We start from the raw sequence: 27,076 nt of genomic DNA on the forward strand, positions 1-27,076 counted from the left end.
CCATTGTGACATCCCAGGACCCCCCATTGTCCCCAGGGCCCATTGTGACATTTTGGGAATCCCTCCTTGTCCCCCGGGCCCATTGTGACGTCACAGGACCCCCCATTGTCCCCAGGGCCCATTGTGACATCCTCTGCACCCCCTTGTCCCCAGAGCTCATTGTGACATTCAGGGAACCCCTCTTTGTCCCCAGGGCCCATTGTGACATCCTGGGGACCCCCCCTTGTCCCCAGGGCCCATTGTGACGTCCCAGGAACCCCCATTGTCCCCAGGGCCCATTGTGACATCCTGGGGATCCCTCCTTGTCCCCAGAGCCCATTGTGACGTCCCAGGACCCCCCATTGTCCCCAGGACCTATTGTGACATTCAGGGGACCCCCTTTGTCACTGGGGCCCATTGTGACACCATGGAGACCCCCGCTTGTCCTCAGGGTCCATTGTGACATCCTGGGCACCCCCCATTTTCCCCAGGACCCATTGTGACATCCCATGACCCCCTTTGTCCCCAGTGCTATTGTGAAATCCTGGGGACCCCTTTTGTCCCCAGGGCCCATTGTGGCACCATGGGGAACCCCTTTGTCACTGGGGGCCATTGTGACATTCCAGGATTCCACTTTGACCCCAGGGCTCGTTCTGACACCTTGGAGACTCCCATTGTCCCCAGGGCCCATTGTGACATCCTGGGCAACCCCATTGTCCCCAGGGCCCGTTGTGACATCTGGGGGACGCCCTTGTCCCCAGGACCCATCGTGGCACCGTGGGGACCCTCCTTGTCACTTGGGCCCATTGTGACACCATGGGGACCCCCCCTTTGTCCCCAGTGCCCATTGTGACATTCAGGGGACCTACCATTGTCCCCAGGGCCCATTGTGACATCCTCGGCACCCCCTTGTCCCCAGGGCCCATTGTGACATCCTGGGGATCCCTCCTTGTCCCCAGGGCCCATTGTGACGTCCCAGGACCCCCCTTTGTCCCCAGGGCCCATTGTAGCACCATGGGGACCCCCTTTGACCCCAGGGCCCATTGTGGCACCATGGCAACCCCTTTTGTCCCCAGGGCCCATTGTGACATTCTTGGACCCCACTTTGTCCCCAGGGCCTATTGTGACACCATGGGGACCCCTCCTTGTCACTGGGGACCCATTGTGACACCATGGGGACCCCCCCTTGTCCTCAGGACTCATTCTGACATCCTGGACACCCCCCATTGTCCCCAGGGCCCATTGTGACATCCAATGCACCCCCTTGTCCCCAGGGCCCATTGTGACATTCAGGGGACCCCTCTTTGTCCCCAGGGCCCATTGTGACATCCTGGGGACCCCCCCTTGTCCCCAGGGCCCATTGTGACGTCCCAGGACCTGACATTGTCCCCAGGGCCCATTATGACATCCACTGCACCCCCTTGTCCCCAGGGCCCATTGTGACGTCCCAGGACCCCCCATTGTCCCCAGGGCCCATTGTGACATTCAGGGGACCCCCCTTTGTCCCCAGGGCCCATTCTGATACCGTGGGGACGCCCCTTGTCCCCAGGGCCCATTGTGACATGCTGGGGACGCTCTTTGTCCCCAGGGCCCATTGTGACATCCTGGGGACCCTCCTTGTCCCCAGAGCCCATTGTGACATCCAGGGGACCCCCTTTGTCCCCAGGGCCCATTGTGGCACCATGAGGCCCCTCTTTGTCACCGGAGGCCATTGTGACATCCCATGACCCCCCTTTGTCCCCAGTGCTATTGTGAAATCCTGGGGACCCCTTTCGTCCCCAGGGCCCATGATGACACCATGGGGAACCCCTTTGTCACTGGGGGCCATTGTGACATTCCAGGACCCCCCATTGTCCCCAGGGCCCATTGTGACATCCTGGGGATCCCTCCTTGTCTTCAGGGCCCATGGTGATGTCCGAGGACCCCCATTGTCCCCAGGGCCCATTGTGACATCCTCTGCACCCCCTTGTCCCCAGGGCCCATTGTGACATTCAGGGGACCCCTCTTTGTCCCCAGGGCCCATTGTGACATCCTGGGGATCCCTCCTTGTCCCCAGGGCTTATTGTGACATCCTGGAGATCCCTCCTTGTCCCCAGGGCCCATTGTGACGTCCCAGGACCCCCCATTGTCCCCAGGACCTATTGTGACATTCAGGGGACCCCCTTTGTCACTGGGGCCCATTGTGACAACATGGGGACCCCTCCTTGTCACTGGGGACCCATTATGACACCATGGGGACCCCCCTTGTCCTCAGGACTCATTCTCACATCCTGGACACCCCACATTGTCCCCAGGGCCCATTGTGACATCCACTGCACCCCCTTGTCCCCAGGGCCCATTGTAACATTCAGGGGACCCCTCTTTGTCCCCAGGGCCCATTGTGACATCCTGGGGACCCCCCCTTGTCCCCAGGGCCCATTGTGACGTCCCAGGACCCCCCATTGTCCCCAGGGCCCATTGTGACATTCAGGGGACGCCCTTTGTCCCCAGGGCCCATTGTGACATCTGGGGGACGCCCTTGTCCCCAGGACCCATCGTGGCACCGTGGGGACCCTCCTTGTCACTTGGGCCCATTGTGACACCATGGGGACCCCCCCTTTGTCCCCAGTGCCCATTGTGACATTCAGGGGACCTACCATTTTCCCCAGGGCCCATTGTGACATCCTCGGCACCCCCTTGTCCCCAGGGCCCATTGTGACATCCTGGGGATCCCTCCTTGTCCCCAGGGCCCATTGTGACGTCCCAGGACCCCCCTTTGTCCCCAGGGCCCATTGTAGCACCATGGGGACCCCCTTTGACCCCAGGGCCCATTGTGGCACCATGGCAACCCCTTTTGTCCCCAGGGCCCATTGTGACATTCTTGGACCCCACTTTGTCCCCAGGGCCTATTGTGACACCATGGGGACCCCTCCTTGTCACTGGGGACCCATTGTGACACCATGGGGACCCCCCCTTGTCCTCAGGACTCATTCTGACATCCTGGACACCCCCCATTGTCCCCAGGGCCCATTGTGACATCCAATGCACCCCCTTGTCCCCAGGGCCCATTGTGACATTCAGGGGACCCCTCTTTGTCCCCAGGGCCCATTGTGACATCCTGGGGACCCCCCCTTGTCCCCAGGGCCCATTGTGACGTCCCAGGACCTGACATTGTCCCCAGGGCCCATTATGACATCCACTGCACCCCCTTGTCCCCAGGGCCCATTGTGACGTCCCAGGACCCCCCATTGTCCCCAGGGCCCATTGTGACATTCAGGGGACCCCCCTTTGTCCCCAGGGCCCATTCTGATACCGTGGGGACGCCCCTTGTCCCCAGGGCCCATTGTGACATGCTGGGGACGCTCTTTGTCCCCAGGGCCCATTGTGACATCCTGGGGACCCTCCTTGTCCCCAGAGCCCATTGTGACATCCAGGGGACCCCCTTTGTCCCCAGGGCCCATTGTGGCACCATGAGGCCCCTCTTTGTCACCGGAGGCCATTGTGACATCCCATGACCCCCCTTTGTCCCCAGTGCTATTGTGAAATCCTGGGGACCCCTTTCGTCCCCAGGGCCCATGATGACACCATGGGGAACCCCTTTGTCACTGGGGGCCATTGTGACATTCCAGGACCCCCCATTGTCCCCAGGGCCCATTGTGACATCCTGGGGATCCCTCCTTGTCTTCAGGGCCCATGGTGATGTCCGAGGACCCCCATTGTCCCCAGGGCCCATTGTGACATCCTCTGCACCCCCTTGTCCCCAGGGCCCATTGTGACATTCAGGGGACCCCTCTTTGTCCCCGGGGCCCATTGTGACATCCTGGGGATCCCTCCTTGTCCCCAGGGCTTATTGTGACATCCTGGAGATCCCTCCTTGTCCCCAGGGCCCATTGTGACGTCCCAGGACCCCCCATTGTCCCCAGGACCTATTGTGACATTCAGGGGACCCCCTTTGTCACTGGGGCCCATTGTGACAACATGGGGACCCCTCCTTGTCACTGGGGACCCATTATGACACCATGGGGACCCCCCTTGTCCTCAGGACTCATTCTCACATCCTGGACACCCCACATTGTCCCCAGGGCCCATTGTGACATCCACTGCACCCCCTTGTCCCCAGGGCCCATTGTAACATTCAGGGGACCCCTCTTTGTCCCCAGGGCCCATTGTGACATCCTGGGGACCCCCCCTTGTCCCCAGGGCCCATTGTGACGTCCCAGGACCCCCCATTGTCCCCAGGGCCCATTGTGACATTCAGGGGACGCCCTTTGTCCCCAGGGCCCATTGTGACATCTGGGGGACGCCCTTGTCCCCAGGACCCATCGTGGCACCGTGGGGACCCTCCTTGTCACTTGGGCCCATTGTGACACCATGGGGACCCCCCCTTTGTCCCCAGTGCCCATTGTGACATTCAGGGGACCTACCATTTTCCCCAGGGCCCATTGTGACATCCTCGGCACCCCCTTGTCCCCAGGGCCCATTGTGACATCCTGGGGATCCCTCCTTGTCCCCAGGGCCCATTGTGACGTCCCAGGACCCCCCTTTGTCCCCAGGGCCCATTGTAGCACCATGGGGACCCCCTTTGACCCCAGGGCCCATTGTGGCACCATGGCAACCCCTTTTGTCCCCAGGGCCCATTGTGACATTCTTGGACCCCACTTTGTCCCCAGGGCCTATTGTGACACCATGGGGACCCCTCCTTGTCACTGGGGACCCATTGTGACACCATGGGGACCCCCCCTTGTCCTCAGGACTCATTCTGACATCCTGGACACCCCCCATTGTCCCCAGGGCCCATTGTGACATCCAATGCACCCCCTTGTCCCCAGGGCCCATTGTGACATTCAGGGGACCCCTCTTTGTCCCCAGGGCCCATTGTGACATCCTGGGGACCCCCCCTTGTCCCCAGGGCCCATTGTGACGTCCCAGGACCTGACATTGTCCCCAGGGCCCATTATGACATCCACTGCACCCCCTTGTCCCCAGGGCCCATTGTGACGTCCCAGGACCCCCCATTGTCCCCAGGGCCCATTGTGACATTCAGGGGACCCCCCTTTGTCCCCAGGGCCCATTCTGATACCGTGGGGACGCCCCTTGTCCCCAGGGCCCATTGTGACATGCTGGGGACGCTCTTTGTCCCCAGGGCCCATTGTGACATCCTGGGGACCCTCCTTGTCCCCAGAGCCCATTGTGACATCCAGGGGACCCCCTTTGTCCCCAGGGCCCATTGTGGCACCATGAGGCCCCTCTTTGTCACCGGAGGCCATTGTGACATCCCATGACCCCCCTTTGTCCCCAGTGCTATTGTGAAATCCTGGGGACCCCTTTCGTCCCCAGGGCCCATGATGACACCATGGGGAACCCCTTTGTCACTGGGGGCCATTGTGACATTCCAGGACCCCCCATTGTCCCCAGGGCCCATTGTGACATCCTGGGGATCCCTCCTTGTCTTCAGGGCCCATGGTGATGTCCGAGGACCCCCATTGTCCCCAGGGCCCATTGTGACATCCTCTGCACCCCCTTGTCCCCAGGGCCCATTGTGACATTCAGGGGACCCCTCTTTGTCCCCGGGGCCCATTGTGACATCCTGGGGATCCCTCCTTGTCCCCAGGGCTTATTGTGACATCCTGGAGATCCCTCCTTGTCCCCAGGGCCCATTGTGACGTCCCAGGACCCCCCATTGTCCCCAGGACCTATTGTGACATTCAGGGGACCCCCTTTGTCACTGGGGCCCATTGTGACAACATGGGGACCCCTCCTTGTCACTGGGGACCCATTATGACACCATGGGGACCCCCCTTGTCCTCAGGACTCATTCTCACATCCTGGACACCCCACATTGTCCCCAGGGCCCATTGTGACATCCACTGCACCCCCTTGTCCCCAGGGCCCATTGTAACATTCAGGGGACCCCTCTTTGTCCCCAGGGCCCATTGTGACATCCTGGGGACCCCCCCTTGTCCCCAGGGCCCATTGTGACGTCCCAGGACCCCCCATTGTCCCCAGGGCCCATTGTGACATTCAGGGGACGCCCTTTGTCCCCAGGGCCCATTGTGACATGCTGGGGATGCTCTTTGTTCCCAGGGCCCATTGTGACATCCTGGGGACCCTCCTTGTCCCCAGAGCCCATTGTGACATCCAGGGGTCCCCCTTTGTCCCCAGGGCCCATTGTGGCACCATAGGGACCCCCTTTGTCACTGGGGCCCATTGTGACATCCCAGGACCCCCCCTGGTCCCCAGGGCCCATTGTGACATCCTGGGGACCCTTTTGTCCCAAGACTTCATTGTGACATCCTGGGGACCCCCCTTGTCCTCAGGGTCCATTGTGACAGCCCAGGACCTTACATTGTCCCCAGGGCCCATTGTGATATCTGGGGGACCCCCTTGTTCCCAAGGCCCATTGTGACATCCTGGGGACCCACCCTTGTCCCCAGGGCCCACTGTGACATCCCAGGACCCCCCATTGTCCCCAGGGCCCATTGTGACATTTTGGGAATCCCTCCTTGTCCCCCGGGCCCATTGTGACGTCCCAGGACCCCCCATTGTCCCCAGGGCCCATTGTGACATCCTCTGCACCCCCTTGTCCCCAGAGCTCATTGTGACATTCAGGGAACCCCTCTTTGTCCCCAGGGCCCATTGTGACATCCTGGGGACCCCCCCTTGTCCCCAGGGCCCATTGTGACGTCCCAGGAACCCCCATTGTCCCCAGGGCCCATTGTGACATCCTGGGGATCCCTCCTTGTCCCCAGAGCCCATTGTGACGTCCCAGGACCCCCCATTGTCCCCAGGACCTATTGTGACATTCAGGGGACCCCCTTTGTCACTGGGGCCCATTGTGACACCATGGAGTCCCCCGCTTGTCCTCAGGGTCCATTGTGACATCCTGGGCACCCCCCATTTTCCCCAGGACCCATTGTGACATCCCATGACCCCCTTTGTCCCCAGTGCTATTGTGAAATCCTGGGGACCCCTTTTGTCCCCAGGGCCCATTGTGGCACCATGGGGAACCCCTTTGTCACTGGGGGCCATTGTGACATTCCAGGATTCCACTTTGACCCCAGGGCTCGTTCTGACACCTTGGAGACTCCCATTGTCCCCAGGGCCCATTGTGACATCCTGGGCAACCCCATTGTCCCCAGGGCCCGTTGTGACATCTGGGGGACGCCCTTGTCCCCAGGACCCATCGTGGCACCGTGGGGACCCTCCTTGTCACTTGGGCCCATTGTGACACCATGGGGACCCCCCCTTTGTCCCCAGTGCCCATTGTGACATTCAGGGGACCTACCATTGTCCCCAGGGCCCATTGTGACATCCTGGGGATCCCTCCTTGTCCCCAGGGCCCATTGTGACGTCCCAGGACCCCCCTTTGTCCCCAGGGCCCATTGTAGCACCATGGGGACCCCCTTTGACCCCAGGGCCCATTGTGGCACCATGGCAACCCCTTTTGTCCCCAGGGCCCATTGTGACATTCTTGGACCCCACTTTGTCCCCAGGGCCTATTGTGACACCATGGGGACCCCTCCTTGTCACTGGGGACCCATTGTGACACCATGGGGACCCCCCCTTGTCCTCAGGACTCATTCTGACATCCTGGACACCCCCCATTGTCCCCAGGGCCCATTGTGACATCCAATGCACCCCCTTGTCCCCAGGGCCCATTGTGACATTCAGGGGACCCCTCTTTGTCCCCAGGGCCCATTGTGACATCCTGGGGACCCCCCCTTGTCCCCAGGGCCCATTGTGACGTCCCAGGACCTGACATTGTCCCCAGGGCCCATTGTGACATCCTCTGCACCCCCTTGTCCCCAGGGCCCATTGTGACATTCAGGGGACCCCCCTTTGTCCCCAGGGCCCATTCTGACACCGTGGGGACGCCCCTTGTCCCCAGGGCCCATTGTGACATGCTGGGGACGCTCTTTGTCCCCAGGGCCCATTGTGCCATCCTGGGGACCCTCCTTGTCCCCAGAGCCCATTGTGACATCCAGGGGACCCCCTTTGTCCCCAGGGCCCATTGTGGCACCATGAGGCCCCTCTTTGTCACCGGAGGCCATTGTGACATCCCATGACCCCCCTTTGTCCCCAGTGCTATTGTGAAATCCTGGGGACCCCTTTCGTCCCCAGGGCCCATTATGACACCATGGGGAACCCCTTTGTCACTGGGGGCCATTGTGACATTCCAGGACCCCCCATTGTCCCCAGGGCCCATTGTGACATCCTGGGGATCCCTCCTTGTCTTCAGGGCCCATGGTGATGTCCGAGGACCCCCATTGTCCCCAGGGCCCATTGTGACATCCTCTGCACCCCCTTGTCCCCAGGGCCCATTGTGACATTCAGGGGACCCCTCTTTGTCCCCAGGGCCCATTGTGACATCCTGGGGATCCCTCCTTGTCCCCAGGGCTTATTGTGACATCCTGGAGATCCCTCCTTGTCCCCAGGGCCCATTGTGACGTCCCAGGACCCCCCATTGTCCCCAGGACCTATTGTGACATTCATGGGACCCCCTTTGTCACTGGGGCCCATTGTGACACCATGGGGACCCCTCCTTGTCACTGGGGACCCATTATGACACCATGGGGACCCCCCTTGTCCTCAGGACTCATTCTCACATCCTGGACACCCCACATTGTCCCCAGGGCCCATTGTGACATCCACTGCACCCCCTTGTCCCCAGGGCCCATTGTAACATTCAGGGGACCCCTCTTTGTCCCCAGGGCCCATTGTGACATCCTGGGGACCCCCCCTTGTCCCCAGGGCCCATTGTGACGTCCCAGGACCCCCCATTGTGCCCAGGACCCATTGTGACATCCTGGGGACCCCCCCTTGTCCCCAGGGCCCATTGTGACGTCCCAGGACCTGACATTGTCCCCAGGGCCCATTGTGACATCCTCTGCACCCCCTTGTCCCCAGGGCCCATTGTGACGTCCCAGGACCCCCCATTGTCCCCAGGGCCCATTGTGACATTCAGGGGACCCCCCTTTGTCCCCAGGGCCCATTCTGACACCGTGGGGACGCCCCTTGTCCCCAGGGCCCATTGTGACATGCTGGGGACGCTCTTTGTCCCCAGGGCCCATTGTGACATCCTGGGGACCCTCCTTGTCCCCAGAGCCCATTGTGACATCCAGGGGACCCCCTTTGTCCCCAGGGCCCATTGTGGCACCATGAGGCCCCTCTTTGTCACCGGAGGCCATTGTGACATCCCATGACCCCCCTTTGTCCCCAGTGCTATTGTGAAATCCTGGGGACCCCTTTCGTCCCCAGGGCCCATTATGACACCATGGGGAACCCCTTTGTCACTGGGGGCCATTGTGACATTCCAGGACCCCCCATTGTCCCCAGGGCCCATTGTGACATCCTGGGGATCCCTCCTTGTCTTCAGGGCCCATGGTGATGTCCGAGGACCCCCATTGTCCCCAGGGCCCATTGTGACATCCTCTGCACCCCCTTGTCCCCAGGGCCCATTGTGACATTCAGGGGACCCCTCTTTGTCCCCAGGGCCCATTGTGACATCCTGGGGATCCCTCCTTGTCCCCAGGGCTTATTGTGACATCCTGGAGATCCCTCCTTGTCCCCAGGGCCCATTGTGACGTCCCAGGACCCCCCATTGTCCCCAGGACCTATTGTGACATTCAGGGGACCCCCTTTGTCACTGGGGCCCATTGTGACACCATGGGGACCCCTCTTTGTCACTGGGGACCCATTATGACACCATGGGGACCCCCCTTGTCCTCAGGACTCATTCTCACATCCTGGACACCCCACATTGTCCCCAGGGCCCATTGTGACATCCACTGCACCCCCTTGTCCCCAGGGCCCATTGTAACATTCAGGGGACGGCTCTTTGTCCCCAGGGCCCATTGTGACATCCTGGGGACGCCCCCTTGTCCCCAGGGCCCATTGTGACGTCCCAGGACCCCCCATTGTCCCCAGGACCTATTGTGACATTCAGGGGACCCCCTTTGTCACCGGGGCCCATTGTGACACCATGGAGACCCCCGCTTGTCCTCAGGGTCCATTGTGAAATCCTGGCCACCCCCTTGCTCCCAGGGCCCGTTGTGGCACCATGGGGACACCCCCTTTGTCCCCAGGGCCCATTGTAGCACCATGGGGACCCCCTTTGACCCCAGGGCCCATTGTGGCACTATGGCAACCCCGTTTGTCCCCAGGGCCCATTGTGACATTCTTTGACCCCACTTTGTCCCCAGGGCCTATTGTGACACCATGGGGACCCCTCCTTGTCACTGGGGACCCATTGTGACACCATGGGGACCCCGCCTTGTCCTCAGGACTCATTCTCACATCCTGGACGCCCCCCATTGTCCCCAGGGCCCATTGTGACATCCACTGCTCCCCCTTGTCCCCAGGGCCCATTGTGACATTCAGGGGACCCCTCTTTGTCCCCAGGGCCCATTGTGACATCCTGGGGACCCCCACTTGTCCCCAGGGCCCATTGTGACGTCCCAGGACCCCCCATTGTCCCCAGGGCCCATTGTGACATCCTGTGGATCCCTCCTTGTCCCCAGGGCCCATTGTGACGTCCCAGGACCCCCCATTGTCTCCAGGGCCCATTGTGATATGCTGGGGAGCCCTCTTTGTCCCCAGGGCCCATTGTGAAATTCAGGGGACCCCAACTTGTCCTCAGGGCCCATTCTGATATCCTGGGGACACTCTTTGTCCCCAGGGCCCATTGTGACATCCCAGGACCGCCTGTTGTCCCCAGGGCCCATTGTGACATCCTGGGGACCCCATTGTCACCAGAGCCCATTGTGATATCCTGGTGACCACCCTTTGTCCCCAGGGCCCATTGTGATATCCTGAGGACCGCCCTTTGTCCCCAGGGCCCATTGTGACGTCCCAGGACCCCCCATTGTCCCCAGGGCCCATTGTGACATTCAGGGGCCCCCGTTTGTCATTGGGGCCCATTGTGAGATCCCAGGACCCCACATTGTCCCAAGGGCCCATTGTGACTTTCAGGGGACTCCACTTGTCCCCAGGACCCATTGTGACACTATAGGGACCCCTCCTTGTGCCCAGTGCCCATTGTGACACCGTGGGTACCACCCTTGTCCCCAGGGCCCATTGTGACATCCTGGGGACACCCCCTTGTCCCCAGGGCCCATTGTGACATTTTGGGAATCCCTCCTTGTCCCCAGGGCCCATTGTGACGTCCCAGGACCCCCCATTGTCCCCAGGACCCATTGTGACATTCAGGGGACCCCCTTTGTCACTGGGGCCCATTGTGAAATCCCAGGACCCCACATTGTCCCCAGGGCCCATTGTGACATCCTGCGGACCCCCCTTTGTCCCCAGGGCCCATTTTGACATTCAGGGGACCCACCATTGTCCTCAGGGCCCATTGTGAGGTCCCAGGACCCCCCATTGTCCCCAGGGCCCATTGTGACATCCTCGGCACCCCCTTGTCCCCAGGGTCAATTGTGACACTATGGGGACCCCCCCTTGTGCCCAGTGCCCATTGTGACACCGTGGGTACCACCCTTGTCCCCAGGGCCCATTGTGACATCCTGGGGACACCCCCTTGTCCCCAGGGCCCATTGTGACATTTTGGGAATCCCTCCTTGTCCCCAGGGCCCATTGTGACGTCCCAGGACCCCCCATTGTCCCCAGGACCCATTGTGACATTCAGGGGACCCCCTTTGTCACTGGGGCCCATTGTGAAATCCCAGGACCCCACATTGTCCCCAGGGCCCATTGTGACATCCTGCGGACCCCCCTTTGTCCCCAGGGCCCATTTTGACATTCAGGGGACCCACCATTGTCCTCAGGGCCCATTGTGAGGTCCCAGGACCCCCCATTGTCCCCAGGGCCCATTGTGACATCCTCGGCACCCCCTTGTCCCCAGGGTCAATTGTGACACTATGGGGACCCCCCCTTGTGCCCAGGGCCTATTGTGACACTGTGGGTACCACCCTTGTCTGCAGGGCTCATTGTGACATCCCAGGACCCCCCATTGTCCCCAGGGCCCATTGTGACATTCAGGGGACCCAACTTGTCCCCAGGGCCCATTCTGACACCGTGGGGACGCCCTTTGTCCCCAGGGCCCATTGTGACATGCTGGGGATGCTCTTTGTTCCCAGGGCCCATTGTGACATCCTGGGGACCCTCCTTGTCCCCAGAGCCCATTGTGACATCCAGGGGTCCCCCTTTGTCCCCAGGGCCCATTGTGGCACCATAGGGACCCCTTTGTCCCAAGACTTCATTGTGACATCCTGGGGACCCCCCTTGTCCTCAGGGTCCATTGTGACAGCCCAGGACCTTACATTGTCCCCAGGGCCCATTGTGATATCTGGGGGACCCCCTTGTTCCCAAGGCCCATTGTGACATCCTGGGGACCCACCCTTGTCCCCAGGGCCCATTGTGACATCCCAGGACCCCCCATTGTCCCCAGGGCCCATTGTGACATTTTGGGAATCCCTCCTTGTCCCCCGGGCCCATTGTGACGTCCCAGGACCCCCCATTGTCCCCAGGGCCCATTGTGACATCCTCTGCACCCCCTTGTCCCCAGAGCTCATTGTGACATTCAGGGAACCCCTCTTTGTCCCCAGGGCCCATTGTGACATCCTGGGGACCCCCCCTTGTCCCCAGGGCCCATTGTGACGTCCCAGGAACCCCCATTGTCCCCAGGGCCCATTGTGACATCCTGGGGATCCCTCCTTGTCCCCAGAGCCCATTGTGACGTCCCAGGACCCCCCATTGTCCCCAGGACCTATTGTGACATTCAGGGGACCCCCTTTGTCACTGGGGCCCATTGTGACACCATGGAGACCCCCGCTTGTCCTCAGAGTCCATTGTGACATCCTGGGCACCCCCCATTTTCCCCAGGACCCATTGTGACATCCCATGACCCCCTTTGTCCCCAGTGCTATTGTGAAATCCTGGGGACCCCTTTTGTCCCCAGGGCCCATTGTGGCACCATGGGGAACCCCTTTGTCACTGGGGGCCATTGCGACATTCCAGGATTCCACTTTGACCCCAGGGCTCGTTCTGACACCTTGGAGACTCCCATTGTCCCCAGGGCCCATTGTGACATCCTGGGCAACCCCATTGTCCCCAGGGCCCGTTGTGACATCTGGGGGACGCCCTTGTCCCCAGGACCCATCGTGGCACCGTGGGGACCCTCCTTGTCACTTGGGCCCATTGTGACACCATGGGGACCCCCCCTTTGTCCCCAGGGCCCATTGTGACATCCTCGGCACCCCCTTGTCCCCAGGGCCCATTGTGACATCCTGGGGATCCCTCCTTGTCCCCAGGGCCCATTGTGACGTCCCAGGACCCCCCTTTGTCCCCAGGGCCCATTGTAGCACCATGGGGACCCCCTTTGACCCCAGGGCCCATTGTGGCACCATGGCAACCCCTTTTGTCCCCAGGGCCCATTGTGACATTCTTGGACCCCACTTTGTCCCCAGGGCCTATTGTGACACCATGGGGACCCCTCCTTGTCACTGGGGACCCATTGTGACACCATGGGGACCCCCCCTTGTCCTCAGGACTCATTCTGACATCCTGGACACCCCCCATTGTCCCCAGGGCCCATTGTGACATCCACTGCACCCCCTTGTCCCCAGGGCCCATTGTGACATTCAGGGGACCCCTCTTTGTCCCCAGGGCCCATTGTGACATCCTGGGGACCCCCCCTTGTCCCCAGAGCCCATTGTGACGTCCCAGGACCTGACATTGTCCCCAGGGCCCATTGTGACATCCTCTGCACCCCCTTGTCCCCAGGGCCCATTGTGACGTCCCAGGACCCCCCATTGTCCCCAGGGCCCATTGTGACATTCAGGGGACCCCCCTTTGTCCCCAGGGCCCATTGTGACATCCTGGGGACCCTCCTTGTCCCCAGAGCCCATTGTGACATCCAGGGGACCCCCTTTGTCCCCAGGGCCCATTGTGGCACCATGAGGCCCCTCTTTGTCACTGGAGGCCATTGTGACATCCCATGACCCCCCTTTGTCCCCAGTGCTATTGTGAAATCCTGGGGACCCCTTTCGTCCCCAGGGCCCATTATGACACCATGGGGAACCCCTTTGTCACTGGGGGCCATTGTGACATTCCAGGACCCCCCATTGTCCCCAGGGCCTATTGTGACATCCTGGGGATCCCTCCTTGTCTTCAGGGCCCATAGTGATGTCCGAGGACCCCCATTGTCCCCAGGGCCCATTGTGACATCTTCTGCACCCCCTTGTCCCCAGGGCCCATTGTGACATTCAGGGGACCCCTCTTTGTCCCCAGGGCCCATTGTGACATCCTGGGGATCCCTCCTTGTCCCCAGGGCCCATTGTGACATCCTGGAGATCCCTCCTTGTCCCCAGGGCCCATTGTGACGTCCCAGGACCCCCCATTGTCCCCAGGACCTATTGTGACATTCAGGGGACCCCCATTTGTCACTGGGCCACATTGTGACACCATGGGGACCCGTCCTTCTCACTGGGGACCCATTATGACACTATGGGGACCCCCCTTGTCCTCAGGACTCATTCTCACATCCTGGACACCCCACATTGTCCCCAGGGCCCATTGTGACATCCACTGCACCCCCTTGTCCCCAGGGCCCATTGTGACATTCAGGGGACCCCTCTTTGTCCCCAGGGCCCATTGTGACATCCTGGGGACCCCCCCTTGTCCCCAGGGCCCATTGTGATGTCCCAGGACCCCCCATTGTCCACAGGGCCCATTGTGACACTATGGGAACCCCCCCCTGTGCCCAGGGCCCATTGTGACACCGTGGGTACCACCCTTGTCTGCAGGGCTCATTGAGACATCCCAGGACCCCCCACTGTCCCCAGGGCCCATTGTGACATTCAGGGGACCCCCCTTTGTCCCCAGGGCCCATTCTGATAAGGTGGGGACCCCCTTTGTCCCCAGGGCCCATTGTGACATGCTGGGGACGCTCTTTGTCCCCAGGGCCCATTGTGACATCCTGGGGACCCTCCTTGTCCCCAGAGCCCATTGTGACATCCAGGGGAGCCCATTTGTCCCCAGGGCCCATTGTGGCACCATAGGGACCCCCTTTGTCACTGGGGCCCATTGTGACATCCCAGGACCCGCCCTGGTCCCACGGGCGCATTTTGAAATCCTGGGGACCCCCTTTGTCCCAAGAATTCATTGTGACATCCTGGGGACCCCCCTTGTCCTCAGGGTCCAATGTGACAGCCCAGGACCCTCCATTGTCCCCAGGGCCCATTGTGACATCCTCGGCACCCCCTTGTCCCCAGGGCCCATTGTGACATTCAGGGGACCCCTCTTTGTCCCCAGGGCCCATTGTGACATCCTGGGGACGCCCCCTTGTCCCCAGGGCTCATTGTGACGTCCCAGGACCCCCCATTGTCCCCAGGGCCCATTGTGACATCCTGGGGATCCCTCCTTGTCCCCAGGGCCCATTGTGACGTCCCAGGACCCCCCATTGTCCCCAGGACCTATTGTGACATTCAGGGGACCCCCTTTGTCACTGGGGCCCATTGTGACACCATGGAGACCCCTGCTTGTCCTCAGGGTCCATTGTGACATCCTGGCCACCCCCTTGCTCCCAGGGCCCATTGTGGCACCATGGGGACACCCTCTTTGTCCCCAGGGCCCATTGTGACATCCCAGGACCCCCCTTTGTCCCCAGGGCCCATTGTAGCACCATGGGGACCCCCTTTGACCCCAGGGCCCATTGTGGCACCATGGCAACCCCTTTTGTCCCCAGGGCCCATTGTGACATTCTTGGACCCCACTTTGTCCCCAGGGCCTATTGTGACACCATGGGGATCCCTCCTTGTCACTGGGGAACCATTGTGACACCATGGGGACCTCGCCTTGTCCTCAGGACTCATTCTGACATCCTGGACACCCCCCATTGTCCCCAGGGCCCATTGTGACATTCACTGCACCCCCTTGTCCCCAGGGCCCATTGTGACATTCAGGGGACCCCTCTTTGTCCCCAGGGCCCATTGTGACATCCTGGGGACCCCCCCTTGTCCCCAGGGCCCATTGTGACGTCCCACGACCCCCCATTGTCCCCAGGGCCCATTGTGACGTCCCAGGACCCCCCTTTGTCCCCAGGGCCCATTGTGAAATTCAGGGGACCCCAACTTGTCCTCAGGGCTCATTCTGATATCCTGGGGACACTCTTTGTCCCCAGGGCCCATTGTGACATGCCAGGACCGCCTGTTGTCCCCAGGGCCCATTGTGACATCCTGGGGACCCCATTGTCACCAGAGCCCATTGTGATATCCTGGCGACCACCCTTTGTCCCCAGGGCCCATTGTGATATCCTGAGGACCGCCCTTTGTCCCCAGGGCCCATTGTGACGTCCTAGGACCCCCCATTGTCCCCAGGGCCCATTGTGACATTCAGGGGCCCCCGTTTGTCATTGGGGCCCATTGTGAGATCCCAGGACCCCACATTGTCCCAAGGGCCCATTGTGACTTTCAGGGGACCCCACTTGTCCCCAGGACCCATTGTGACACTATAGGGACCCCTCCTTGTGCCCAGTGCCCATTGTGACACCGTGGGTACCACCCTTGTCCGCAGGGCCCATTGTGACATCCTGGGGACACCCCCTTGTCCCCAGGGCCCATTGTGACATTTTGGGAATCCCTCCTTGTCCCCAGGGCCCATTGTGACGTCGCAGGACCCCCCATTGTCCCCAGGACCCATTGTGACATTCAGGGGACCCCCTTTGTCACTGGGGCCCATTGTGAAATCCCAGGACCCCACATTGTCCCTAGGGCCCATTGTAACATCCTGGGGACCCCCCCTTTGTCCCCAGTGCCCATTGTGACATCCTGCGGACCCCCCTTTGTCCCCAGGGCCCATTTTGACATTCAGGGGACCCACCATTGTCCTCAGGGCCCATTGTGAGGTCCCAGGACCCCCCATTGTCCCCAGGGCCCATTGTGACATTCAGAGGACCCCCCTTGTCCCTAGGGCCCATTCTGATACCGTGGGGACCCCCTTTGTCCCCAGGGCCCATTGTGACATGCTGGGGATGCTCTTTGTTCCCAGGGCCCATTGTGACATCCTGGGGACCCTCCTTGTCCCCAGAGCCCATTGTGACATCCAGGGGACCCCCTTTGTCCCCAGGGCCCATTGTGGCACCATAGGGACCCCCTTTGTCACTGGGGCTCATTGTGACATCCCAGGACCCCACCTGGTCTCCAGGGCCCATTGTGACATCCTGGGGACCCCTTTGTCCCAAGACTTCATTGTGACATCCTGGGGACCCCCCTTGTCCTCAGGGTCCATTGTGACAGCCCAGGACCTTACATTGTCCCCAGGGCCCATTGTGATATCTGGGGGACCCCCTTGTTCCCAAGGCCCATTGTGACATCCTGGGGACCCCCCCTTGTCCCCAGGGCCCATTGTGACATCCCAGGACCTTACTTTGTCCCCAGGGCCCATTGTGACATTTTGGGAATCCCTCCTTGTCCCCCGGGCCCATTGTGACGTCCCAGGACCCCCCATTGTCCCCAGGGCCCATTGTGACATCCTGGGGATCCCTCCTTGTCCCCAGGGCCCATTGTGACATCCCAGGACCCCCCATTGTCCCCAGGGCCCATTGTGACATCCTCTGCACCCCCTTGTCCCCAGAGCTCATTGTGACATTCAGGGAACCCCTCTTTGTCCCCAGGGCCCATTGTGACATCCTGGGGACCCCCCCTTATCCCCAGGGCCCATTGTGACGTCCCAGGACCCCCCATTGTCCCCAGGGCCCATTGTGACATCCTGGGGATCCCTCCTTGTCCCCAGGGCCCATTGTGACGTCCCAGGACCCCCCATTGTCCCCAGGACCTATTGTGAAATTCAGGGGACCCCCTTTGTCACTGGGGCGCATTGTGACACCATGGAGACCCCCGCTTGTCCTCAGGGTCCATTGTGACATCCTGGGCACCCCCCATTTTCCCCAGGACCCATTGTGACATCCTGGCCACCCCCTTGCTCGCAGGGCCCGTTGTGGCACCATGGGGACACCCCCTTTGTCCCCAGGGCCCATTGTGACATCACAGGACCCCCCTTTGTCCCCAGGGCCCATTGTAGCACCATGGGGACCCCCTTTGACCCCAGGGCCCATTGTGGCACCATGGCAACCCCTTTTGTCCCCAGGGCCCATTGTGACATTCTTGGACCCCACTTTGTCCCCAGGGCCTATTGTGACACCATGGGGACCCCTCCTTGTCACTGGGGACCCATTGTGACACCATGGGGAACCCCCTTGTCCTCAGGACTCATTCTGACATCCTGGACACCCCCCATTGTCCCCAGGGCCCATTGTGACATCCACTGCACCCCCTTGTCCCCAGGGCCCATTGTGACATTCAGGGGACCCCTCTTTGTCCCCAGGGCCCATTGTGACATCCTGGGGACCCCCCCTTGTCCCCAGGGCCCATTGTGACGTCCCAGGACCCCCCATTGTCCCCAGGGCCCATTGTGACACTATGGGGACCCCCCTTGTGCCCAGGGCCCATTGTGACACCGTGGGTACCACCCTTGTCCGCAGGGCTCATTGAGACATCCCAGGACCCCCCATTGTCCCCAGGGCCCATTGTGACATTCAGGGGACCCCCCTTTGTCCCCAGGGCCCATTCTGATACCGTGGGGACCCCCTTTGTCCCCAGGGCCCATTGTGACATGCTGGGGACTCTCTTTGTCCCCAGCGCCCATTGTGACATCCTGGGGACCCTCCTTGTCCCCAGAGCCCATTGTGACATCCTGGGGACCCCCCCTTGTCCCCAGGGCCCATTGTCACGTCCCAGGACCCCCCATTGTCCCCAGGGCCCATTGTGATATGCTGGGGAGCCCTCTTTGTCCCCAGGGCCCATTGTGAAATTCAGGGGACCCCAACTTGTCCCCAGGGCCCATTGTGACATCCTGGGGACCCCATTGTCACCAGAGCCCATTGTGATATCCTGGCGACCACCCTTTGTCCCCAGGGCCCATTGTGATATCCTGAGGACCGCCCTTTGTCCCCAGGGCCCATTGTGACATCCCAGGACCCCCTTTGTCCCTGTCGAGGGTTAGGATTGCGGGGTGACAATCAAACCCTGCCAGATGTGTTGTCAACGTCCTCTCCCCCCCCAATTCCCCCTTTTTCCTGTCCCTCTCCCCCTTCCCACTCAGCACAGGCGATTGGGAGGGGAAGAAGCACAGAGGGAAGAGAGTTGGAAAAGTTAAAGATGTTTTACTGATGCTACTGATAAGAACAGGGAAAATAATACAAAATATACAAAACCAATCTTGTAAGTCTCAGCAACTGCAGAGCCAGCACCCAAAGTCCTGGATTAGACTCTGTAGCCAACCGGAGCTGGATTCAGTCTCTCACTAGGCCTCCGTTCGCAGGGACGACCAGCAAGGTCCTCTCCTAATGTCATCCATGAGGAGAAAAGGGCCGAGATCCTCGTGATCTCCCACTTTTATATGAAGCATTCACGTGAACGGAATGTTATACACAGTTGGTCACCGGTTTCTCGTTGCCCCTCTCGCGAGATGTGCATCCGTGCTTATCAATAAGTTTTCATTCCATTGCTGGGTTTGCCAAAACATGTGTTCGGTTCTCCAGGAAAATGCAGCTGACATGAAGCTTGAGCTGACAGGCAAATTCACTAAAAGAGAAACTTGTTTTTTAACAAAACCAGGACATTCCACCCCTTATAATATGACATTCACTGAATACTTAAACCTTATCAATACAATCTATCAATACAATCTAATTAATCACTACTACTATATATATATATATACATATGTACATATATACACAGGAGTAATTAATCAGTGGACCATCCTTTGAAAAGTTCATTAAGTTCATTTTGTCACCACAGTCTCCGAGGGAGGGAAAATGGTCCAAGTGCATCTCATGGCCCCTGTTTGTGGGTTAAGGACACCAACTTCCAAGAAGGTGTCGGGCGCCACTCGAAGAAGCCAGCGCTGGTTTCATCGCCATTGTCTTGATCTGAAAGACACTTATTAAACATTGTTAGTGCGGCAATTCACATCGTACAGTTCAGCATTGCACATTTTCACCTAAAATCAAATCCCCTTGAGGTACACACCGAACTTCTCCATCCTTGAGCATCACCCACCAGGTGCTGCCAGGTCCCTGGGCAAAAACAATCCCACGAATAGGTCTGCCTGTGCCTGAGGCAGGAGGAACCCAGACTGCCTTTCCTAACATATTTTTCATGTGTACTACAGGGACTTTATCTCCTTCTACAGTCCATAGAATTTCTGATTGGGCAGGCCCGGCTCGATTGGTTGATCCCCTGGTGTTGCCCAACCAAGTGGCTTTTGCTAAATGTGAATCCCAGTTTTTAAAGGCTCCACCACCAAGTGCCTTTAGTGTAGTTTTTAACAAACCATTGCACCTTTCAGTTTTCCCAGAGGCTGGTGCATGATATGCAATATGATATACCCACTCAATACCATGTTCTTTGGCCCAATTGTCTATAATACTGTTTTTGAAATGAGTACCATAGTCTGATTCAATTCTTTCTGGCGTACCCGGCCACCAAAGGACTTGCTTCTCAAGGCCCAAGATGGTATTTCGGGCTGTAGCATGAGGTACGGCAGATGTTTCCAACCATCCAGTGGTTGCTTCCACCATTGTAAGTACATAACGCTTACCTTGACGTGTTTGTGGAAGTGTAGTATAATCAATCTGCCAAGCTTCTCCATACTTACACTTTAACCATCACCCCCCACATAAGGACCCCCCATCTAAGGACCCCCCAGTTGTGCCCAGGGCCCATTGTGCCGTCCCAGAACCCCTCATTGTCCCCAGGGCCCATTGTGACATCCTGGCAACCTCCCTTTGTCCCCAGGGCCCATAGTGACATCCCAGGACCCCCAATTGTCCCCAAGGCCCATTGTGACACCATGGGGAACCCCCTTGTCACTGGGGATGCATTGTGACACAATGGGGACCCCCTCTTTGTCTCAGGTGCCCATTGTGACATCCTGGAGACCCCCCTTGTCCCCAGGGTCTATTGTGACATCCTGGGGACCTCCTTTATCCCCAGGACCCATTGTGACGTCCCAGGACCCCTCATAGTCCCCAGAGGCCATTGTGACATCCTGGGGACCCCTCTTTCCCCTAGGGCCTAATGTCACATCCTGGGGACTCCTCTTTGTCCCCTGGGCCCATTATGACATCCTGGGCACCCCGTTTGTCCCCAGGGCCCATTGTGATATCCCAGGACCCCAGTTTGTCCCCAGGGCCCATTACTACAGGGTAGGACCCCCCTTGTCCCCAGGGACCATTGTGACATTCAGGGGACCCCTCTTTGTTCCCAGGGCCCATTGTGGCACCATGGGGACCCTCTTTGTCACTGGGGCCCATTGTGACATCCCAGGACCCCACTTTGTCTTAGAAGGTCACTATTCGGACCCCCGGAGCCCCCCGGCCCCACACCCGCCCCGCAGCCCCACAGCGCGCGGTCTCGGGCCCCGGTGCCGGCGAAGCCACGTCCTGGCCGCGGCCGGAGGAGCCGCCGCTTGTCCGCCCCCCACGTCCCCCCGATCGCTGCTGCTGTCGCTGCCTGAGGAGCCGCAGGAGCCGCCGCTTGTCCGCCCCCCACGTCCCCCCGATCGCTGCTGCTGTCGCTGCCTGAGGAGCCGCAGGAGCCGCCGCTTGTCCGCCCCCCCACGTCCCCCCGATCGCTGCTGCTGTCGCTGCCTGAGGAGCCGCAGGAGCCGCCGCTTGTCCGCCCCCCCACGTCCCCCCGATCGCTGCTGCTGTCGCTGCCTGAGGAGCCGCAGGAGCCGCCGCTTGTCCGCCCCCCCACGTCCCCCCGATCGCTGCTGCTGTCGCTGCCTGAGGAGCCGCAGCAGCCGCCGCTTGTCCGCCCCCCCACGTCCCCCCGATCGCTGCTGCTGTCGCTGCCTGAGGAGCCGCAGCAGCCGCCGCTTGTCCGCCCCCCCACGTCCCCCCGATCGCTGCTGCTGTCGCTGCCTGAGGAGCCGCAGCAGCCGCCGCTTGTCCGCCCCCCCACGTCCCCCCGATCGCTGCTGCTGTCGCTGCCTGAGGAGCCGCAGCAGCCGCCGCTTGTCCGCCCCCCCACGTCCCCCCGATCGCTGCTGCTGTCGCTGCCTGAGGAGCCGCAGCAGCCGCCGCTTGTCCGCCCCCCACGTCCCCCCGATCGCTGCTGCTGTCGCTGCCTGAGGAGCCGCAGCAGCCGCCGCTTGTCCACCCAGCCCCGACTGCCCCCCCCCAATCGCCGCCGCTGCCGCCCCCGCCACCCCCCTTCTCCCGCCATCCCGGTGTCACAACGGGGACTTTGAGCGCGGCTGTGGAGGCAGCAGCTGTTCTGATAGCGAAGCCAAACCGGACCGGGAAACAGGACCGGGAACCAGGAACCGTGGGAGGGAAGTTTTCCCTTGGAGCAAACAAACCCCAGGTGTTCTTCAATGTTTATTGAGAAAGCAGAGTCAGGATGTACCAGTAGTCCGATCAGTGACCTTCTAAGGCAAAGTGGGGTCCTGGGATGTCACAATGGGCCCTGGGGACAAAGGGGGTCCCCATGGTGCCACAATGGGCCCTGGGGACAAAGGGAGTCACCAGGATGTCACAATGGGCCCTGGGGACAAGGGGGGTCCCACCCTGTAACAATGGGCCCTGGGGACAAAGTGGGGCCCTGGGATGTCACAATGGGCCCTGGGGACAAATGGGGTCCTGGGACGTCACAAGGGGTCCTGGGGATAAAGGGGGTCCCCAGGATGTCACAATGGGCACTTGAGACAAACGTGGGGTCCCCATTGTGTCACAATGCATCCCCAGTGACAAGAGGGTTCCCCATGGTGTCACAATGGGCCCTGGGGACAATTGGGGGTCCTGGGATGTCACAATGGGCCCTGAGGACAACAGGGGGTCCCCACGGTGTCAAAATGGGCCCTGGTGACATACGGGGCAGCCCAGGATGTCACAATGGGCCCTGGGGACAAAGAGGGGTCCCCAGGATGTTCACAATGGGCCCTGGAGACAGTGGGGGGTCCAGAAATGTCACAATGGGCCCTGGGGACAAAGGGGGCTCCCCAGGATGTCACAATGGGCTCTGGGGAAAGAGGGGGTCCCCACGGTGTCACAATGCACCCTGGGGACAATGGGGGGTCCTGGGACGTCACAATGGGCCCTGGGGACACAGGGGTCCCAAGGATGTGATAATGGGCTCTGGGGACAAGTGGGGTCCCCAGGATGTCACAATGGGCACTGGGGAGAAAAGGGTGGTCCCCATGGTGTCACAATGGGCCCTAGTGACAAGGAGGGTCCCCACGGTTCCACGATGGGCCCTGGGGACAAGGGGGTCCACCAGATGTCACAATGGGCCCTGGGGACAAAGGGAGGTCCTAGGACGTCACAGTGGGCCCAGGGGACAAAGTGGGGTCCCCTGAATGTCACAATGGGACCTGCAGACAAAGGGGGGTCCTGGGATGTCACAATGGGCCCCAGTGACAAAGGGGGTCCCCAGGATGTCACAACAGGCCCTGGGGACAAAGAGGGCTCTCCTGAATGTCAAAATGGGCCCTGGGGACAAGGGGGGACCCCAGGATGCAACAACGGGCCCTGGGGACAAAGAGGGGTCCCCTGAATGTCACAAAGGGCCCTGGGGACAAGGGGGTGCCCTGGGATGTCACAATGGACCCTGGGGACAAATAGCAGTTCCCTGAATATCACAATGGGCCCTGGAGACAAGGGGTGTCCTGGGATGTCACAATGGGCCCCAGTGACAAAGGGCGTCCCTGTGGTGCCAAAATGGGCCCTGGGGACAAAGGGGGTCCCCAGGATGTCACAATGGGTCCCGGGGACAAAGGGCATCCTCATGGTGCCACAATGGACCCTAGTGACAAACGAGGTCCCCAGGATGTCACAACGGGCCCTGGGGAGAAAGGGGGGTCCTGGGATGTCACAATGGGACCTGGGACAACGGGGGGTCCCCAGGATGTCACAATGAGCCCTGGGGACAAGCAGGGTACCCACGGTGTCACAATGGGCCCTGGGGACAAAGGGGGGTCCCGAGGATGTCACAATGGGCCCTGGGGACAATTGGGGGATCCTGGGATGTCACAATGGGCCCTGGGGACAAAGATGAGTCCCCTAAATGTCACAATGGGCCCTGGAGACAGAGGGGCTCCCCATGGTTCCACAATGGGCCCTGAGGAAAAAGCAGGGTCGCCAGGATGTCACAATGGGCTCTTGGAAAAATGGAGGGTCCAGGGACGTCACAATGGGCCCTGGGGACAAAGGAGGTCCCCAGGATGTCACAATGACCCCTTGGGACAACGGGGCCATTGTGGACATCACAATGGGTCCTGGGAACAAAGTGGGGTCCCCAGGATGTCACAATGGGCCCTGGGGACAAAGGGGGTCCCCAGAATTTCACAATGGACCCTGGGGACAAAGGGAGTCCCCACACTGTCACAATAGGCCCTGGGGACAAAGGGTGTGCCCAGGATGTCACAATGGGTCCTGGGGACAAAGGGGGTCCTGTGATGTCACAATGGGCCCTGGGGACAAAGGGGGTCCCCATGGTGCCACAATGGACCCTAGGGACAAACGAGGTCCCCAGGATGTCACAATGGGCCCTAGGGACAAAGGGAGTCCCCACCCTGTCACAATAGGCCCTGGGGACAAAGGGGGTGCCCAGGATGTCACAATGGGTCCTGGGGACAAAGGGCATCCCCATGGTGCCACAATGGACCCTAGTGACAAACGAGGTCCCCAGGATGTCACAACGGGCCCTAGGGACAAAGGGGGGTCCCCAGGATGTCAAAATAGGCCCTGGGGACAAAGAGGGGGCCTGGGACGTCACAATGGGCCCTGGGGACAATGGGGGGTCCTGGGATGTCACAATGAGCCCTGGGCACAATTGGGGGGTCCTTAGATGTCACAACGGGCTCTGGGGACAAAGGGCGTCTCCAGGATGTCACAATGGGCCCTGGGGACAAAGTGGGGTCCTGAAATGTCACAATGGGCCCTGGGCACAAAGGGGGTTCCCAGGATGTCACAATGGGCTCTGAGGACAACGGGGATTCCAACGGTGTCACAATGGGCCCTTGGGACAAAGGCTGTCCCCTGAATGTCACAATGGGCCCTGGGGACAAAGGGGGTCCCCAGGATGTCACAATGGGTCTGGGGACAATGGGGGGTCCGGGGACGTCACAATGGGCCCTGGGGACAAAGGGGGGTCCTGGGACGTCACAATGGGCCCTGGTGACAAAGGGGATCCCCCAGAAGTCACAATGGGCCCTGGGGACAAAGTGAGGTCCTGGGAAGTCACAATGGGCCCCAGTGACAAAGGGGGTCCCAATGGTGCCACAATGGGTCCTGGGGAAAAAGGGCATCCCCAGGATGTCACAATGAGCCCTGGGCACAACTGGAAGGTCCCTAAATGTCACAATGGGCCCTGGGGACAAAGGGGGTCCCCACGGTGTCACAATGGGCCCAGGGGACAGAGGGGAGTCCCCAGGATGTCACAACGGGCTCTGGGGACCAGGGGCGTCCCGAGGATGTCACAATGGGCCCTGGGGACAAAGTGGGGTCCTGGGAGGTCACAATGTGCCCTGGGCACAAAGGGGGTTTCCAGGATGTCACAATGGGCTCTGGGGACAACAGGGGTCCCGACGGTGTCACAATGGGCCCTTGGGACAAAGGCTGTCCCCTGAATGTCACAATGGGCCCTGGGGACAAAGGGGGTCCCCAGGATGTCACAATGGGCCTTCAGTATAAAGTGGGGTCCTGGGATGTCACAATGGGCCCTGGGGACAAAGGGGGGTCCTGGGACGTCACAATGGGCCCTGCGGATCAAGGATGGTGCCCTGGATATCACAATGGGCTCTGGGGACAATGGGGGGTCCTGGAATGACACAATGGTCCCTAGGGACAAAGGGGGGTCCCTTGGATGTCACAATGGGGCTGGGGACAAAGGGGGTCCTGGGATGTCACAATGGGCCCTGGGGACAAAGGGGGTCCCCACGGTGTCACAATGGGCCCTGGGGACAAAGGGGGTCCTCAGGATGTCACAATGGGCCCTGGGGACAAGGGGGATACCCACGGTTTCAAAATGGGCCCTGGGGACAAGGGGGTCCCCAGGATCTCACAGTGGGCCGTGGGGACAAAGAGGGGTCCCCAGGATTTCACAATGGACCCTGGGGACAAAGGGGGGTCCTGGGACGTCACAATGGGCCCTGGGGACAAAGGGTTCCCCAGGATGTCACAATGAGCTCTGGGTACAAAGGAGGTCCCCAGGATGACACAATGGGCCCTGGGGATGATGGGGGGTCCTGGGACGTCACAATGGGCCCTGGGGACAAAGGGGATTCCCCAGTATGTCACAATGGGCCCTGGAGACAATGGGGGGTCCTGGGATGTCACAATGGGCCCTGGGGACAATGGGGGTCCCGACGGTGTCACAATGGGCCCTAGGGACAAAGGCTGTCCCCTGAATGTCACAATGGGCCCTGTGGACAATGGGGGTTCCCAGGATGTCACAATGGGCTCTGGGGACAATGGGGGATCCGGGGACGTCACAATGGGCCCTGGGGACAAAGGGGGTCCCCAGGACGTCACAATGGGCCCCAGTGACAAAGGGGGTCCCAACGGTGCCACAATGGGTCCTGGGGAAAAAGGGGGTCCCCAGGATGTCACAATGGGCTCTGGGGACAAGGGGGGTCCCCATAGTGTTACAATGGGTCCCCAGTGACAAGGGGGGTCCTGGGATGTCACAATGGGCCCTGGGGACAAAGGGGGTCCTGGGACTTCACTATGGGCACTGGGGACAAGGGGGTCCCCAGGATGTCACAATGGGCCCTTAGGACAAGGGGGGTCCCCAAGGTGTCACAATGGGCCCTGGGGACAATTGGGAGTCCTGGGACATCACAACAGGCCTGGGGACAAGGGGGATCTCCACCCTGTCACAATGGGCCCTGGGGACAAAGGGGGTCCCCATGGTGCCACAATGGGCCCTGGGGACAAAGGGGAGTCCCCAGGATGTCACAATGGGCCCTGAGGACAAGGGGAGGTCCCCATGGTGTCACAATGGGTCCTCAGTGAGAAGGGGGTCCCCCATGGTGTCACAATGGGCCCTGGGGACAAGGGGGATCCCCAGGGTGTCACAATGGACCCTGGGGAGAA

At 60.6% G+C, this 27,076-nt stretch overlaps 1 long non-coding RNA gene across 1 annotated transcript in view; it reads left to right on the forward strand.

Moving 5' to 3' along the window:
- Nucleotides 1-19,993, forward strand: part of LOC139826912 (uncharacterized) — a 57,936-nt gene extending 37,943 nt beyond the window's left edge. Inside the window, exon 3 of the long non-coding RNA XR_011737016.1 lies at nt 19,773-19,993. This is a non-coding gene — a long non-coding RNA (uncharacterized lncRNA). The remainder of the gene's footprint in view (nt 1-19,772) is intronic.
- The last annotated feature ends 7,083 nt before the right edge of the window (nt 19,994-27,076 follow it).

This window comes from Patagioenas fasciata, unplaced genomic scaffold (genome assembly GCF_037038585.1).
Source record: "Patagioenas fasciata isolate bPatFas1 unplaced genomic scaffold, bPatFas1.hap1 Unplaced_9, whole genome shotgun sequence".
Taxonomy (NCBI): Eukaryota; Metazoa; Chordata; class Aves; order Columbiformes; family Columbidae; genus Patagioenas; species Patagioenas fasciata.